This window comes from Nelumbo lutea, chromosome 7 (assembly GCF_056320005.1).
Source record: "Nelumbo lutea isolate HS-2025 chromosome 7, American lotus-T2T, whole genome shotgun sequence".
Classification (NCBI taxonomy): Eukaryota; Viridiplantae; Streptophyta; class Magnoliopsida; order Proteales; family Nelumbonaceae; genus Nelumbo; species Nelumbo lutea.
Genome location: NC_142690.1, coordinates 29943184 through 29960462, shown reverse-complemented (window position 1 = coordinate 29960462; position 17279 = coordinate 29943184). Strand labels below are relative to the sequence as shown.

General features: G+C 39.4%; 1 long non-coding RNA gene across 1 annotated transcript in view; it reads right to left on the bottom strand.

The window, feature by feature from the left end:
• Positions 1-1756: 1756 nt before the first annotated feature.
• The window catches only part of LOC148845930 (uncharacterized), an 88208-nt gene continuing 72685 nt past the window's right edge, over positions 1757-17279 (bottom strand). The window contains exon 2 of the long non-coding RNA XR_016102438.1: positions 1757-2006. This is a non-coding gene — a long non-coding RNA (uncharacterized LOC148845930). The remainder of the gene's footprint in view (positions 2007-17279) is intronic.

The following is a 17279-nucleotide window of genomic DNA, read 5'->3' as shown; positions in this document are numbered from 1 at the left end:
AAGATAGATGTCAAATCTGAACCCCTCACTGATATCATGCCACCCTCCCATTAGCTATTTGCCTAATCCTTCCATGTTCTTTACCCAACCCACTACCATCCTTGAGTCTCCTTCTACCAATAAGTTTTCCAAGTGCTTTGGCCATTTTCAGCCCTTCTAGAATTGGCTCCATTTCAACTTTTTTTTAAGGCAAAGTATAGTAAAATGTATTGATATCAAAAGCATGGTCCTCTGTTTTTTTTTTAAGGCAAAGCATGGTCCTCTGTACAATGAGAAAAGTTGTACATGACATCCAATTAGAGACCCCCATAAAATCCACCCTCAAAACAGAAGAAGAAAAGTACCACTTCTAAATACACTACAGAGATATATCTACCTTGATATATAGATGACCTATAGTTGTGACTATAGCTAGTAATTTTATGACCCCATTAACCATAAGTTCCAAACCTACCAGATTAAATGACGTCTTTTTACATTGAAACTAGGGCTTCAAATGGTGTCCGTTTACCAGAAATCAATTTCTACATACAATACCTTGCACTTAATGCTTTGGAATTGATTGATGTTAAATTCAGAAAATTACATGGGCATTGTTTTTTTTTTTTTTAACCTCAAACTGTACTCCAGAAAATTACAAGGGAGGCTACTTAGCCCCCTAAACCCACCAACACATCTCTCCCTCTCACTGTCAACCCTACCCATTACAATACAAATAAAAGCAGAAAAATTAAACTCCCTGTTTCCATTTTATCCTGGTTACAGATCATCCAATGTAGTAGTCCTGATTGGGAGTCTTTTCCCTCTTTCCAGCTCCAATCTCATCCTAGTGAGGGCACATGAATAGGGCCAAGATCTTTTTGGCCCAAAACCATGTTTCTAATGGATGATTCTGGGGTCATTTGTCATATGTTTTGTCATGAAGAAAGCAAGAGAAAAAGAAAAGACAATATAGTTTTCTTTTAGGAGTGGGATGAGTGCTTTCATATCACTCCACTATTTTCCTCTGCTTTCTCTACCTTTTAGGAGAGAAAGTAGAAGAAGTTCAAAAGAAATTTTGCCTTGCTATTTTGCCTTTCTTTTGTCTTTTGGCTTCCCTTATCAGCCAAATCAAAGAAAATAAAGAAATACAGAACTTATTATCGTCTCACTTAGTAATAAGACAGAACCCTCCAATATAATAATAAAGATTAGTTGTAGGCTATAATCAGGTCTTGTCGGGTCATTCCCAATAGCCCCAATTAATGATCCAGTTGGTTTTAGTTTGTTATTACTGGGTCTGCTTCGGCACTAGTACTGTAAATTCACATATTGGTTTGGGACTGGGTCTACCCTGACCAAGATCAGACTCAATCCATTGACATCACTAGCAGTCAAATCAGAATTTGCCTAATCTGACTCTATTTGTGGGCTTCTGCCTGAGGCTTTCTTTTTACTCTCCTGGTTTAACCATTGGAGTTTGGATAAGGGGCATATGGTGTCGTATCTAATCCAATAGATATTTTCTTTTGGTTGGATTAATATTTGTGCTTTATTTCCAATATAGGAGATTTGGAGTTGGCCCAGCCCAGCCACCCACTTCACATTTAGGCATTTTTCACATTTCTCCTCTCACAGGATGATGTCCCACTTAGACACGGAACCTGGAAAAAATCTCCAAAAACATAGAAGCTTTTAATGAATTTTATGCTGCAATTAAGAGGTGTCTTGATTCAATGGTTTCAGTGGAGTCCTCATAATTATTTTTCACCATGCCTTTTAATCTAAAGAGTATGCACATGTTTTTCTTTCATCATTTAAGTGAGCACTATATCAAATGTTTACAATCATCTAATCAGGTCATCTACAAGCATAGAAAATGCAATGAACAAAACCAATATTGGTAACAATCGTATGGTTACCATGGGAAGTTTCATGGATTACATATGTTGGGGAAGAAATCAAAAGTAAAAAACTTGCTGTTTCCCTCGCAGTTTGAGCAATCATACACTGCTCCAATAGATAACCTGGAAAGATAATCAGTGAATCAAGTAACCAAGTTCATATTTCCTCCACTTGACAATTTTAATCTCCAAAGGAGTAAATGATTAAATAAGAGAACAATTTTTCTTCAAGTTCTTATGAATCAGAACTTCCATTAAACAAATAATAGTAGCTAAATCATGACGAAGCAATATCAATTCAAGGAAACTATGGGTGCAATTCATGAGTGATCGAATGCAAATTCCAGAACTAATTAAATTGGGTAAAAGCAACTCAATATTGTTTGTTTTCTGAGGACTGGATCTCCATTCATGGAGTATTTTTTTTGGGAGATAGGTCATTCTTTTTTTTTTTTTTCTATAGAGTTTTTTGGGGTCTCTTAGCTAGTATTGTGGCCGGGTGTATAGATTCTTGTTTTACACTAGTTAGTTGTTTATTTTGTTGATAATACAAATTACTTTACCTTTTTTTGAAAACAAAATGCCACTATTTGTTCTCATTGAGGGAAGGATCTAACCACTATGGTCCACTTACTAATACCTAATTTTTTCGTAAAGGCCATTACCTAATGTTGGTCCTAAATATCCAAAATCTTGGGTGGGGTGGCCTGGATGTAGACCTAACCTTCAACATTTTCTTCCACAAAATGGCTGCTGCTATAAGTGATGCAGTGGGGCTAGAACAAACTATCAAAAAACAGAAATGAGAGAGGAAGAGAGAGTAGAAAGGGTAGAGAAAGAGAAAAGAGAGAAATTCCAAGGAATCACTCCAAGGGGTCCTAGAATCACTCTAGGGTTTGTAGGAATCACACCATACAGCAAGAGAGCTCTTAAGAAATCTTCATTCATTCATTCCTTCAAAAGGAAGAGAATACATCTATTTATAGAGTGACTTGTGTGGCCCAAAACACTGTTCACCATAATTACAAAAAGTGCCACTCTTTATCTTGTGCATTAAGAAACACAATAACTTTCTATCTACTAATGCAAATAAACTGAAAAATTTAAAGACAAGCCCAAGTAAACTAGAGGAACAAGATGTTATATCCCAGGCCCTACACAGGACTAATTAAAATGACGAAAATACCCATACTGTCCAAATATACAAAAAATACAAAAATTTTAAGAAAATTCCATATTTGATTCTTCAGCTCCTGCATTAATAAAACTCAAGAGAATTGCATACCAGTGTTAGACAGTTTTGTATGCCCTTAGCTTCAATCAAAATGATGTACTTTATGAGTTTATTGTAAATGAATAAAAGTGCATATTTGATTCATGTTCCATTGGTATGTTTCTGTGTAATACCCTTAAACTGGACACTTAATGAGACTCGTGTTAGTTTAAAATGTTCACAGCCAGTGGGTCGGTCTGGGGAGACCTATCCTAACAAGGCTGACACTGTGGTGCCACCAAGTCGGTTGGGGTGGCTTGTCTCAGCTACCGGGGTGAGACCCTAGGCACATACAGTGTGGGATTAATTGAATCTTTGAACTGGACCAGATTTCCAGTATTGCCTTTGACCTTGGAGATTGATGGGCAAAACTAGAAAGTTACACCCGACCCCTAGACTCGATTATGATACCGCACTAGGTGTTGGATTGGGCTGTCTTTGATGTACCATTCAGTGAGATCCTTAGCGGGGGTCAAAACCTGGGTATGTTGGGACGGTCTGAGAATTCATCTGAGTGGGTGATCATAGTGACAGGATCAGCCCCTTTGTCAGACAAAGGTAATGATCGGGGATTCACTCTCACTGATGGAAACCAAGACTGCCGGCAGTCGATTTCAATCGTTGAGATTTGTTTTGCAAAATATATTTTATATGAGATATAAAAGTATATATATTATGGTTTCTAAAAGGTTTGCAAAAGGTTTTGATTCCCGGGATCCATATAAGCAGAGAGTGCAACACTGTTCCTTGTAGCCGAGGGAGAGGTCCTCTCTTGTCGGGCAGTGTATGATCATTATGGGCTGAGAGGTTAAGTGTAAGACCATTGAGGATAATACCTGATGGGCTAATCTTGCATCTGCCCACAGTCCCTGGGTGTTACAAGGTGGCTTGGCACAGGGACCACTTAGGGTAAGTGTTGGGCCCATAGAGCTCATGAGATGGGTTTCAGAGGGTGCACTGTCCATAACAGTGTATTCGGCCAGGCCTTGTAACAAAGGCTGGGCCGAACCCATGTGGTTGATGTGTAAATCAATGTTTGGGTCCAACGCCATACAAGGAAGCCCAACTGGGCAGCAGTTTGGAAGGCTAAATGAATACATAACCTTAAACGGGCCTTAAGCCCATTTCAAACTACGCTAATTTGATTAGTCACTTAAGGGGCGAATTCTGAGATGGATCAGCTGATAGGATTGGGCCCAGACCCTATCAACTTAGAGAGTCCAAGATCTGAATGAGATCTAGATCTGGAAGCCTCCTAATTAGATTAGGAGATGGCTGATTTAATCTACGGATAAGATAAGGATTATCCCTTATCACTTAAAGGGACTTCTAATCCAAATATGATTTGGGTTAGCAACTCCTAATGGGATTAGGAGCTGATCTCTTTGAGATTATAAAAGGAGGAGGGGGTGGCAGCCTTTAGACATGACATGCAAGACACACATCCTTGTCTTCAGAGCTGAGATTACCAGAAGAGAGAATTCTGCACCCTGCAAATACTCTCTTGCCGCCTCCTTCCTGCAGCCGCCGCCTACAGCAGTTCGATCTCCAGTTCTTGGGAGAAATCAAGATTGGATCTTGATTCCAATCTTTTGGAGAAAAGATTGGTGGGAGTTGTATTCACAGGCCGTCCAAGTGACTCTTGAGAAGGGTCAAGTTCTTTTGGAAGAACACTGTTGATTCTGCTCCACCCTGCACTGTGCCATCTTCAGTGGGAGCAGATTTTGGATCCTTCCTTGGGCATGAACACCTCCATTGGGAGATACTGCTTCTCTGTATCAGGTATTATCCCTCCCTACTCCTTTTGGTTCAGATCTGGTTCAGTTTATGGTTCAAGAATGATCCTTGAAAATATGATTTTCTAAATAGGGAATTCGATTCCCAGTTGAAGGGAGAAAAATTTTTGAATTTTGCCCCTTATTCCGCAATCTATGGGCGTCCATGTGATGGATTTCCTATCCCTTCAACCAGATTTGTCAAAAGTAAAAAATTAAAAAAAAAAAAAGAAGAGTAAATAAGTAGAATGCCATTTACTGTGTGGCAGAAAAATCATAGTAATGTAACCAGCTCTTTGGAGGAATTGGAGAAATTCCATGCACTGCTAACCAAAATTGACAAGGGTGCAACAGTGGCCCTGTCCACCTAGTTTTCTCATTCAGGTATCTACTTTGCTCGTCATGCTACCTCATCCCACTCTGCCTAACCCTTGGATCATTAATTCTAGGGCCTTAAATCACATGACAGGTAACTTGACATTCTTTTCTTACTATATTCCATTTCTTTTTGGACATGATAAAGTTATAATTGCTGATGTTTCTTTTTTTGCTATACCTGAAAAAAGGAACTATTAATTTCAAAAGATGATACTTACCCAAAAACAGAATAGTATTGTCAAATGCAAGAACTGGAATTTATAATAAGTTGTTCAAAAACTTTTCTTCAGTATTCATATTCCAAAATGTTTATGTTTTTCAGAAGTTTTGCTCACTGCAACTTATTTTATCAACCAGACGTCATGTTTTCACTTAGTTTCCTTATTAGGTTCTATGTCTTTACCTTCATGTCTTTTGTCTTACTCCCAAAAGTATTTAGGTTTGTTTGTTTTGCATGTCTTGGGCCTATCACATTCAACTTGGTCTTTGGGCAATCTGATTTGTTTTTTCTTGGGTATTCTATGTTTGAAAGGGATATCATGTTTATGATTCTGAGTCCAATAAAAAGTTTCTCTCTGCAGATATTACGTTTTGAGAGTTTGTTCATTTTTTCTCTTCACCCAGGAGTTTTTTTTTTTTTTCAATGGGTGAATGACAATTGTAAAGAATAACCTAATCTGGAAGTATTCTTCCTATTCCTATCAGCATTCATATACTGGAGTCCTTACCAGCTTTTGAAACTTATAGCAAGCAGAAAAGAACTACAAATATAACCAAGAAGCACTGATTTGGTTGGATTTTTCGGTCCTATATCCAAAGTTTGTTCATTTGAGCCTTTGTTTCTGCATTGTCCTATATCCAAAATTTGAAGGATGTCTAGGAAGCCTTGAGCAAACCTGAGTGGAAAACTACAATTGATAAACAAATGAGAGCCCTAATAAAAAATCATATGAAGTACAAAGTGGGGCTGAAGTTTGACATCCAGGTGGTTAAATCTTTGAGGGCAGTGGCAAATATTTCGAAAAGCAATAATAGAAATAAGATTTCAGAATCAAACGTGATCTCCCATTACATTTATTCTCGGAAGTCCTTTAGTCAGCTACCTCCGGTTAGATCAAACCAATTCAAAGACTAGGGTTCCAATTTTCTACCCAGTCCACCACACATGAAATTTGAAAAAGGGTCCTCTCAAAATTCGTCCTAACTACCAAGAAAACCAAAACGAAACTCTTACCATCAGAAAAAACAAAATAATGAAACAAAGAGAAAGCAAAGAAAAAAAAAAAGGAAAAGAACGTACCCTTTGATTAGTTGGAAAAATAAAACTTTTTTTGATTCTCTCATTGCTTCAAAACAATTACCCATTACCTTCTTTGCAAAGAAAAATTAATATCTCACAAATTAGATAGAGAAAAGACACAATCAACTTCTCAGATCAAATAAGGTCTCGATTCTTTTCAAATTTCTGAGAACAGAAATTACAGAATCCATGCCATGCGGGAGTAAGGAAAACCCTGCTTTTGGGCGGAACTTAGGAGTCCAGATCTCCTACCCACGACAACTCTACCCAATGAGATCGCAACCATACATGGAGAACATTCACGCCCTTACATGGTGTTATGCATAGGGAGATGTTCCCAATGCATGGGGGTAGTGTTTTGTGGGTAGGTGTGGGTAGAGTTGTCGTGGTAGGAGATCTGGAGTTGGAATTTAGTATAGTGGCAGTCAATTAATCTATTTCTAACTCTGGTTTATGCCCATAGCTGACATATTAACGGTTTTAGCTACGGTGTTTGTTTGTGGTTAACATATTTCTATGGTTTTTAGCAACAGTTTGCATCCATGGCTATATCCTAAATTAAAAGGTTGGACCATGTAGAGAAGATGGGCCGAATGGCCCATAGGTAGTTTATTCTTCTTGTTATTTTGAGCCCAGCCTGTCAATATTAAGTTATTTTTTTAAGTTCTTTGTAAATTCTTGCCCAACTAAGGGCCTCCTTGTAATTACTCAAATATATCTAATAAAGCAGTGTTAGAGGGCTGAGAAAGAAACTGTTTGAAAACTCTTTTCAGAACCCTCATTGCCGAAACACACAAGTCTCCTCTCCTCTCTTCAGTTTCAACATGGTATCAGAGCATATATGAACTTGAACGTCCTAGGGCTGGAGGCTTAGTCACGTATTGCCTGATTCTTGGAGGTCATTGGACGAGCCCAAGACTAGAATCTCTTGGAGAAGGGGTTCAGTGACCAGGAAGAATCAGAGAAGAAGAAAAAAGGGGAAGGGGAACAGCTCGGTTCTGTTTTTGAAGCTCGACTGTGTTTGGACTGTTGAAGCTCGAACTGTAAGTTGTGCTCAGTTTTCTGTTCTGTTTTGCATTACCTTCGACTATGTTTGGACTGTTGAAGTGTCCGAAAATCCTACCTGTTCTGTACTACCTTCAACTGCATTAAATCTGGTTTAACCCAGAAATTTCTGGGCTGTTTTTTCTCTTCTTCTTGGACTGTTAAAACCTGCCGAAACATCCTTGTAACAAGGCTGTGTATTGTTACTCTTGTTCGGCTGTTTTAGAGGGCTGTACGAACAGTTTTTGGGGTCTTTTCTCTTCCTTGACAGTGGGGTTGTCTCTATTGCCCATACTGTGTTTGTGAAAAGGCCTATTCAGCAATACCGATTGGTACTTACTCTTCTTGGATGAGTGTACAACCTTGAAAAGGTACTTCGGCTGAGTGCACAGTGCCTAGGAGTTTCTGATTACTTCTTGAAGCCTGAACTCAGTGTGTTGCCTCCTTGTGGTCGGCTGAACTCAGTGTGTTGTCTCCTTGTGGTCGGCTGAACTCAGTTATTGCTTGTTCTTATCCAGCATACTTGTAGAAGTCATCTGAAATCATATTTGGAGTGTTTACATGATGTACTCCTCAGAGTTTGAAAACAAAAGTGGTGCTGAATATGGACTGGGTCAGGGGACTCCAAGTGATTCCTTATTGACTATGACCACAGTTAAACTAGATGGAACTAATTATCTGGCATGGTCACAATCAGTAAAGATTCATGTTTGTAGTAGAGGAAAGTGGGGGTTCATTTCCGGGAGTAAGAAGGCTCCCCCAGAAGATGATCCATCCTACGAGAAGTGGATGCAAGAAAATTACACTGTCATTGGGTGGCTTGTGAACTCAATGCAGCCACAAATCAGTCAATACTACCTATGGATGAATTCAGCAAAAGAAATTTGGGACAGTGTTGCAGAAACCTATTCCCAAAAACTCAATGTGGCCCGGGCATATAAATTGAGAAGTGATGTAAAGAATTTAAGGCAAGGAGAGAAACCTCTTGCTGTATATTTCTCAACCCTGAAATTCTTATGGCAAGAGATTGACCTGATAGAAGTTGTAACTTGGGACACCACTAATGATGTAGAGACCTACAGAAAATTGGTTGAAAGGAACAGGGTTTTTGAGTTCTTAACTGGACTAAACCCGGAATATGATATCACAAAACAAAATATTCTTTCCAAGGAGTGTGTATCTTTGTCACAAGCTTATGCATTGGTGAGTAGTGAAGAGAGCAGAAGGGTTGTTCAGGTTCAAGGGGCTGATATTAATGATCACTTTGCCAATATGGGGATTAAACCTAAAGGGAATGTTGGAACTTCTAGTGGCACAGGAAAGAAAGAAGTTGTATGTGAGTACTGCAAAAGGCCGAAGCACACCAAAGACAAGCGCTGGAAGTTACATCCTAATCTTGTTCCCATTAGGTTTCAGAAAAAATATGATAGTAAAAGATCAGGAAGTGCAAATGTAGCTGCTGGGCCAGATAGTGAAGAGATGTCTGCTTCTGCACAGTTGGCAGCCATGAGAGCAGAATATGAAAAATTTGGGAAGATGATCAGTCAGCTGAGTGATGTGACCTCTGCTACCGACCCTTCAGGAAATTCTACTACTTCAGCATTTGCTCATTCAGGTATAAGGGCTTCTGCTAATCATGCTACCTCTTCAGGTAATCTCAAGATCCCTTGGATTATTGACTCAAGTGCTTCTGACCATATGACCAATCTGTCTACCTTGTTTGTTTCATATGACTTACTTCCTGGACGTGATAAAATCACTTTAGCTGATGGTTTACTTGCCCCTATCTCTGGTAAGGGAACCATCAAGTTTACGGATTCCTTGTACCTCCCTTCTGCCCTTCATGTACCTAAACTAAATACAAATTTGTTGTTTGTGAGCAGTTTAACCAAGTCACTAAACTGTTGCGTAACCTTTTTTCCTTCCTACTGTGTTTTTCAGGATCTGGAGTCTCAGAAGGTGATTGGGAGTGGCCATGAGGCGAACGGAATATACCTGCTTGATACTCCGGGACAATGCACTGATCATCTTAGGAATGCTGCTCTTGGATCTGTCTCTTCAGAGTCTGTTAGTCGGATTATGTTGTGTCATTGTCGTTTTGGTCATCTGTCTTTTTCGGCTTTGAGTCATCTATTCCCTGAACTGTTTAAGAGAATTAGTCTGTCCAGTCTTCATTGTGAGTCTTGTGAATTGTCAAAGCATTGTAGAAGCAAGTATCCTTTGAGAAATAAAAGATCTTCTGTTCCTTTTAATATTGTGCATTCTGATGTGTGGGGGCCTTACCACTTACCCTCCATGGGTGGCTACAAATATTTTATCCTGTTTATTGATGATTTTTCACGATTCACTTGGATATTCCTGATGAAATCCCGTGATGAAGTTCCAAGACTTGTAAAACAATTCCATGAATTTGTTCTAATCCAATTTGATACCAGGATTAAAATCTTCAGATCGGACAATGCAAAAGAATACCTTGAGAAAAACCAATCCTGCTATCTTTCTGACATGGGGGTTATTCATCAAAGCTCATGTGCTAGGACCCCATAACAAAATGGGGTTGTTGAGAGGAAAAACAGGCATATTGTTGAGGTTGCAAGAAGTATCTTATTTGCCTCACATGTTCCTACCAGGTTTTGGGGATGCTGTACTTACTGCTACTTATCTTATAAACCGCATGCCATCCAAGGTTTTGGGGTTTAAGTCTCCCTTCACTCTTCTTCATCCGGACAAAGACCTTTTTTCCTATTCCTATTCGTGTCTTTGGCTGCACCTATTATGTACATGTTCCAAGTGTCCAAAGGCATAAGTTTGAACCCAAAGCCCAAAAGTGTATCTTCCTTGGTTATTCCCCCAAACAGAAGGGTTATTGCTGTTTTGATCCAAAGTCTGGCAATCGGTATGTCTCAATGGATGTCACCTTTGATGAGTCTTCCCCTTTTTATGGTTCCTCTCCAGAAGGACATTGTCCATAGGGGGAGAATTTGACACAGGTGTTTGCACTTCCTCTTCCTGTCCCTGTTGAGTCCCTTGATGTGTCTGCCTCTCCCTCAAATGAATCAAGGTTGGATCAGTCGTTCCATTCTCCTTGTCCCGGTACCCTACCTCCTCGTCCTGTCCTCAATCCCAAGGTGTATCAAAGGCAAAGATCCAGAAATGTGCAGGTTGTTTCTCCTACAACACATGAGCCTCCTACACTTCCAGTCACAGAAGAGTCAATAGGTACTGGTTCAGCACCTTTGGATTCATCCTTCTCTGACCTTGATATTCCCATTGCTGTTAGAAAAGGAAAACGGAAGTGCATTGCACACTGCATTTCCAGGCACCTTTCTTACAGTTTGCTTTCACCTTCATATTTTGCCTATCTCTCTTCTGTTGCTTCTCATCCTATTCACAGGTCTATGTCAGAAGCTCTTAAGATTCCAGAATGGAGGGATGCTATGAAATTTGAAATAGATGCCCTACACAAGAATGACACAGGGGAGGTGGTGGATTTGCCTGAAGGGAAGGATCCTATTGGTTGCAAGTGGGTCTTTACTATCAAATACAGAGCTGATGGCACCATTGAAAGGTACAAGGCCAGGCTGGTTGCAAAAGGCTATACACAGACATATGGGATTGATTATTTAGTGACTTTTGCACCTATTGCCAAGATGACATCTGTGAGGGTTCTTCTATCTTTAGCTGCTCACTTTGACTGGCCCCTTTATCAATTGGATGTGAAGAATGCACTTCTGAATGGTGAATTACATGAGGAGATTTACATGTCTCTTCCTCCAAGGATGTATGGAACTGATATAAAAGAGAAGGTATGCAGGCTGAAGAAATCTCTTTATGGACTAAAACAATCCCCTAGAACATGGTTTGAGAGATTTAGAACAGCACTTGTTAACTTTGGTTATGTGCAGACACAGTCCGATCATACTCTTTTTGTGAAGAGGAGTGGACCTCTGACAGTATACCTCATTGTGTATGTAGATGATATTGTAGTGACGGGTAATGATGCCTCAGGAATTCAAAATCTAAAATATTTTCTCCATACAGAGTTTGAGATTAAAGATTTGGGGGAATTGAGATACTTTCTTGGCATTGAAGTGGCTCGATCCAAGGATGGGATTCTTCTCCCAAAGAAAGTATGTTCTTGACTTGCTCTCTGAAACTGGAAAGATGGGTGCTAGACCAGCTACTACTCCTATTGATATGAGTCATAAACTCTCAGCCTCAGAAGGGACATTGTTAGAAGACAAAGGAATCTTTCAGAGACTTCTTGGGAAACTTTTGTATCTATGCATGACTCGGCCAGATATTGCATATGCAGTCAGTTGCATTAGCCAATTCATGCATGCTCCTCGAGACACTCATTTGGCAGCTGCAGAGAGAATCCTAAGTTATTTAAAGGGCTCCCCAGGAAAGGGCATTCTGTTTGCCAAGCATGGTCATATGAAACTTGAAGCTTACACTGATGCTGACTGGGCCGGGAACATTGATGACAGAAGATCTACCTCTGGGTATTACAGCTTGGTAGCTGGTAATGTTGTTTCTTGGAGAAGCAAGAAACAATCGGTTGTTGCTCAGTCTTCTGCTAAAGCAGAATACAGGGCCATGGCACATGGGGTTTCTGAATTATTATGACTAAAATCTTTGATGGAAGAACTTGGAGTTGAATATGACAAGCCAATGATGTTGTACTGTGATAATCAGGCTGCCATCAACATTGCTCACAACCTAGTGCAACATGATAGAACCAAGCATATTGAAGTTGATCGACACTTCATTAGGGAAAGGGTCTCTTCGGGTGAAGTGTGTCTTCCTTTCATCACATCTGAAGGACAGTTGGCAGATTTTCTTACCAAAGGCATTCCCAAGGCAAAACTTCAGCATGATACCAGCAAGCTTGGCATGATTGACATCTATGCTCAGTTTGAGGGGGAGTGTAGAGAAGATGGGCCGAATGGCCCATAGGTTGTTTACTCTTCTTGTTATTTTGGGCCCATCCTGTCAATATTAAGTTATTTTTTTAAGTTCTTTGTAAATTCTTGCCCAACTAAGGGCCTCCTTGTAATTACTCAAATATATCTAATAAAACAGTGTTAGAGGGCTGAGAAAGAGACTGTTCGAAAACTCTTTTCAGAACCCTCCTTGCTGAAACACACAAGTCTCCTCTCCTCTCTTCAGTTTCAACAGACCAATTCCAACGGATAAATAAATCTGTTGCTACAAACCACCCTCTAGCATCGGATTTTGTTGTCCGTTGCTAGAAGTTAATTTTCTTGTAGTGTGCCAAACAGATTTGGACAAAGAAGATGATCAATAGACAGAGTGCATTACGCCATGATCAATGGAAACATATCTGACATCTATAAAGTGAAATTTTCTTCTATGTGCTTGACCAAATGCATTAAATATTTTGGATCAATCAAATTTGGATACTCCCTGTGAAGGTTGGCTATGGCTGGAACACTCTAACCTGCAATAAATCAAACAAAGATCCTAGACACAGTCTAATAAAGCAGTACGCAATAGAGAGCTATCTAATCTGAATTAGGCTATCCAATCAGTAAGGAACATAACTGATTTGTATCTTGGGAGCAAGATACTCAACAGACTAATTCAAGCCCCTCTGGACTGAGACAAGTGTCTCATTGACCAAGGGTCTCATCACTTGATCATCCCACCTAGGCCAAGCCAAACAGTTTTCCATTGACTTAGTAAGGATTGGAAATAGGATCCAATGTAACCAAATAATAGTGGCTTCTTGTGCATAAAAAAATCACTTTCAAGGAAGCAAACAACCAATTTTTTGTATAAGATAATAGTGATAATAATAATAAAAATAAAAATAATATAAGGAAAAGGAAAAAAAATTGGTTGTGTGTATATGTGAAAATAAAGCACAGAGATAACCAATCTTCCATCAACATGTTGCTTATCACATGGCAACTGGATTTTCCAACATGTTTGAGGATTAAACGAGGGCATATGGGCAAAAATAACAGTGAACAAGCAGCTCTTTTGAATTTCAAATCTTTTCTCAGAGACCCTTCTACTCGTTTGTCTTCTTGGAAAGGCTTAAACTGCTGAAATAGGACTGGAATCCATTGTTCTGACTCCTTCCATGTCATAGCCATCGACCTCCGAAACCCCAATTCTAATAGTTACAGTACTTGATACTAATTCTGAACTGGTTTTCACCTCTGCTTCAAAATCTATTGCCATCGGTGGTACAATTGAGCCATCGCTTTTCACACTTGGCCATCTCAGCTACCTTGATCTTACCTCCAATAATTTCCAGTTTTCCAAGATCCCATTTGAGTTTGTTAGTCTCAGAAGTCTTGCCTCAACCTCTCAAATTCCAACTTGAATGACTCCATTACATCCCAGCTTACCAACCTCTTCTCCGTAGAATACCTTGACCTTTCATGCTCTTTTCCAATAATCGATGTGTCAACCATTTCGTTTAATCGATCTTCCAGGAAGAATTCTCTCCAATCTCAGTCTACTTACATTTCCAGTGGCTACTTATCAATTACAAATTTAAATTGGTTGCAGGAGTTGGACAGTCCTGGAGAACTTAGATTGAGTGGTGTTGATATGTCTAAGGCATCAATTGTAACTAACTGGGCAGAACCCATTTCACATCTTTATGATCTTAGTTTGCTTTATCTATCTGATTTTAAAATTTCTGGTCCTATTCCCATAGACCATTTTCCTAAACTAACTCGTCTTAGTTCTCTGAAAATGGATTTCAATTTTCTAGCCTCCCCATCCCCAGATGAGCTGGTCAATTTGACATCTCTCAGTCCTGGATTTGACAAGCTCTCATCTCCAACTGTCAAGACTGCTGGAACAGACCAACAGAAGGCAGTTAATCAGTTTTACAAGAGGAGGCCACGTCAGCACAACTAACCATCCACTTGTAACAACTGCCTTGTAACAACTGTAACAATCAAGATTGTAAAACTATAAGTAGTAGAGCAGAAAAGGGAATAGGACATTGTAACAAAGTTTTCCCCTCAAACTAATTTTATCTTCCTATTGCCCATATAAACAAGGATTTTTTAAAAATGTTGAGTTTCCATTCATATATATATATATATATATATATATATTAGGTACATGGGAAATAGGTGCTACAAACTCTAGATTCCAGGAGCTCCTATACAGTAACTGTACAAAAAATCAAAACAAAAGAAAATATATAAAAAAAATGGAAGAAACACAAGTATGGTGGACAAGGGCACTACAAAACTACCCCCACAGGTTATGTGCAGAAGGAACACATTTGAAGCAGTAGTCTTTGAACTTATTAACACCATATGAGGTGCTTAGAGAACAAAGGATTTTTTTCAAGAGTAAATTTCATTAAAAAAGAAAAGAAGGGATTACAACTAAAAGGTGATAAAACATCATCCAAAAGCAAAAAACAATACTCCCACAACAGAAAACAGAAAAAAAAGAAAAAATTACAGCACAAATCCAGGGTCAACACACAAAACCAAACTAAAACCATCTTCCAAAAACTAAACAAAGCAACACTAGCCCTGATCAAGATGAGAAAGTCTCCAACCAACCCTATTGAACACTTCAAACGACAACATCTGCCTCTAAAAACCAGTGGATCAAACATTCACAACTGCTCCCATCAATCGCACTTAGTCCTCCACATCTGAAATCCTGCCCCTCTCCCTCATCCCATGCCTCTCCACTAGACCTGTTCATGGGCCGGGTAGCCCAATGGCCCGGCCCGCACCCCGGTCGGGTTTGGTCATGTAATTAGGCTTGTGGGCCTGACCTCGGGCCTAACATAGTAAGCCCGACTGTGTTTTGGGCCGAGCTCGGGATTTGTCAAAAAGGCTCGGCCCGACTTAGCATTATATATTTTATAAAATATATAATATGCATTTTGTATATTATATAAAATATATAAATAATATAATATTTATTAAAAAATATATTTATAATTTAATATATACATTTTTTATTCTTTTTTTTATAATCTCCCTCTCTCTCTCTATTCGGCCGCTAACAGTATGGGCTAAATTTCGGGCTCGGGCCCAAGCCCGAGCTTCAGGCTTTTTATGAGGGCCGGGCTCGGGCCCAAGTTGTAGGCCCGATGGTCGAGTCGGGCTCGAGCTCAGGCCTTAGAAAACTCTGTTAATACAGAGTGAAAGCCCGACCCAAGCCCGGCCCGGCACGGCCCATGAACAGGTCTACTCTCCACCTTCATTTGGAGTGCTGCTCTTTCACTTCTCCTTTTCTTTTTCTCAAACTCTTTCGAAAGCACTTCTAGCAAAAGCCACAACACCCAAAAAGAATAGGCCTACAGATTTACCAACTTCAATGTGCCTCTCCACTAGTTTCCTTGAGTCCACTCCACCAGCTATCTAGATCTTCCAAAGACTGGTTTTGGACAGCAATGATTTTGGAATTTTAAAGTAAGTTAGCAAATGACTTATTAGCATAAACTAAACATTGATGCATTTGAAGACATTACTACAAAGAGCTTGTCCTAATGTTGAGACTTAAACAAGTTGCTATTGAATATGCTCACTGATTGCACACTTGCGTTTGTTATATTTGTCCAATTACTGATCAAAAAAGGAGGTTTGTTCTAGTGTTCAGAGTAAGGAAATTGGAAAGTGCTTACTGCTAAGTGATTTCAATTAACTCAATGAAACATTCAGCATGGTTTCTGGGACACAATAAAGTTGAGTTATAAAGCATCTTTTAATTCTAACTGCCAGATAGAACTAAATGGGATTTCAAGTTTCAATGAATCAACAACCACTTGTTTCAGATATCTCATGTCCACATTAAGATAGTACAGTACCATACTAAGTTTTCAAGCTGCCGGAATTCTCTATTTCCATCATGTCTAAAGCTTTTTGATCGACTTCAGCATCGTTTCAGCTTTTGGACTTGATTGTTTCTCGAATCAAGGTGCTTTTCAAGACTCAAAGCTTTTCTCTAAATCATCTATACACTCGTAGGGGGGTTCTTCAATCATCTAATAACCATCATGGGATTCTCTAAGATTTCCCTGCTCTTCTTCGGAAGACTCTTGTGTAGGCCCTTGGGTGTCTCCCTCTCTAACATCTTGTTGTCCTCTATGTTTGGAGAATACATCTATTTAATAGATTTAGGGGTTTAAGTAGTTAAATAAGAGGTATAAGGTAGTTAACAAAAGGTAGTTTGTACTTTGACCCAAAGTTTAAAGGATTGGCTAGGCAGCTGAACTAGAAAAGGAGAAAAAAAGGAGGAAGAGAAAGTGGTTGAACCCTAGAGGGGCTTCCTGCATACCCTTTGGTGAGGGATTAAACAAACCCTGTTAGATAGTGTATGCCCTTAGCTCCAATCAGAATGATGTACCTTATGACATTTATTGTAAAATGAAAAAAGTACATATTTGATTCATGTTATTGTGGTGTGTTTCAGTGTAATACCCTTAAACTGGACACATATGAGACTCGTGTTAGTTTAGAATGTTCACAGCCAATGGATCGATCTGGGGAGATCTATCTTGCCAAGGCTGACACTGATGTGCCGCCAAGTTAGTTGGGGTGGCTTGTCTCAGCTGCCAGGGTGAGACCTGAGATACATGCAGTGTGGGTTTTCTTGAAACCCTGAAC